Below are 1,904 nucleotides of genomic sequence, written 5' to 3'. Positions count from 1 at the left end.
CCTGCAGCCAGGCAGCTGGCTCCTAGATCTACACCTAAAGGAACTGAAAGCTGGCCGTCAGAACAGCCCTGCCGGGCACGTTCGGGAGCATGTTACACACAGCAGCCGAGAGGCAGAGGCCACGCGGGGACCTTCACAGTCGGACGCGTGCACCGAAGGCGGTCGAGTCAGAAAACAGGACATCTTTCGCCCATGAACACAAAGGAGGTACTGAAACATGCTACAACATATGTGACGCAACTGAGAGGAGCCAGACACGAGAGGTTACACAGTCTAGGACTCCGTTCATGTGAAGTACCCAGGACTGGCAGGCCCGTCAGACAACACGGACGAGAGGTTTCCAGGGCCTGAGCGGAGGGTGATGGGAGGACTAACGGTTCAGGGTTTCCCTTTGGGGTGAGGAAAGAATCCTGGAAGTAGAAAGAGGTGGTGGTTGTATCACCTTGTAAATGCAATAATTGCTCTGGACTTTTCACTTGGAAAACCGGTGAATTTTGTCATTGGTGAAGGACCATTTTGGGATGGTGAATTCTGCCTCAGTAAAACCAAAAGGAAAGGAAATTCAAGTCGATGCTCACCCATTCCCTTTGCAGCCACGTGGTCAGGAAAGCGTTATGTTCAAAGTGAGGGCTGCCCGTGCCCCTCCCACCACTGTGACGCAGGTGGGTGGACGCGGAGCCACTCACACGCCCCGGGAACCCGGGCAGCTGCCTGGTACCAGCGTCATGGGGCCCCAGGAGACGTGGACCTCCATAGTGGGAGGGCAAAGACGGGCCCGTTTAGAAAGGGGATGCGAGGGCGACTCTGCACGCCGCCATCGCCTCATGGCCCCTGAAGAGGACAGTGGCAACACCACTTACCAACTTCTCCACTGCAGATGAGAACCAGGAGACACCAAGCAAAGGGGCCAAGTACCGGAAGTCTCTCCTGAGGACGGACGGGACAAGCAGGCTCAGCAGAGGCAGCAGGAGAAGCAAGGGCCTTTCTAGGAGTAGGGCGCCACCCCCAGCCCTACTCGGGCAGTGGTCACCCTGGCGAAGGAGGGGTTGGACCCACGGGCTTCCCGGGTCTGGCCCAGTCTAGCAGGCAGCCTCGGTGCTGCTCTGGGATCGACTTCGCTGCACCAGGGAAGTCCTCTGTCGGGCAAGTCACTGAGCTCTCAGGATGACAGCTCGCTCATTGTGATGGCTTCAAACAGAAGGGTGGCACAGACCCCCGGGAGTGACCAGGCACAGGAGGACATGGCCTCGGCCCTTGCAGGACTGTGTTCTCCTGGCCAAATGGATTCCGAAGGCCTGCTGCCTGGGACCAGCTGAGTGACAGGGACACTTTTCCTGCCGCTCACGTGCAGTGAGGCGCTCGGCTGCTGCTGGTCCATCAGCCTCGTGGACTGCCCCACTGTCCCTGGCCCATGCTACCCCAGGCTGCAATGCCCCCTGCGATGCTGAGGTCCTGGGTCAGCTCTAGGCTTCACTCTGGCACAGGCAGGTAGCAGACAGGCTGCGTGCACTGCCCGACCCCAGCATGGGATTGTCTCAGACCACAGGAACAGCTGGGGACTGGGAGGACCACACACGATACAGGTAAGTCACCTGGAGAGGGCAACCCTCACGAGGGCCGGCGTTTGTGGTTAGATGCCCTCTGGCCAAGCCAGATCCTGGCAATAACCAGGCCAAGTATCTGGGAGGAGAGTCAGAGCGACCCAGTACCTGGGATCCAGCTGTGAGGCCGTGAGGAGAGGAGAGGAAGGGAGAGGTCAGGCGGGAAGTTCTCGGGCAGCAGGGAGGAGGCGGGAGGGGGCCTCGGAGCCCATGGAGGAATCGCACCCTCCTTCCCACGGCAGCCAACCCCAGGCTCAGGTCAGGCCCTGCTCTCCCTCCATCCCCTCTGGGGACCTGCGGAGG

The 1,904-nt window shown here is 60.0% G+C and overlaps 1 long non-coding RNA gene across 2 annotated transcripts in view; it reads right to left on the bottom strand.

Moving 5' to 3' along the window:
• LOC102486402 (uncharacterized) overlaps positions 1–1,121 on the bottom strand; it is a 4,243-nt gene extending 3,122 nt beyond the window's left edge. Inside the window, exon 1 of one of the 2 annotated variants that reach the window (XR_334130.1) lies at positions 861–1,121. This is a non-coding gene — a long non-coding RNA (uncharacterized LOC102486402). Of the gene's footprint in view, positions 1–578; positions 616–860 lie in introns of those variants that run through there. The other variant, XR_003548975.1, reaches the window with a different exon arrangement.
• Between the last annotated feature and the right edge of the window lie 783 nt (positions 1,122–1,904).

This window comes from Tupaia chinensis, unplaced genomic scaffold (assembly GCF_000334495.1).
Source record: "Tupaia chinensis unplaced genomic scaffold, TupChi_1.0 Scaffold000159_1, whole genome shotgun sequence".
In the NCBI taxonomy this organism is placed as follows: Eukaryota; Metazoa; Chordata; class Mammalia; order Scandentia; family Tupaiidae; genus Tupaia; species Tupaia belangeri.
The sequence above is the reverse complement of the archived record's forward strand: the minus strand, read 5'-3'. Positions and strand labels throughout refer to the sequence as shown.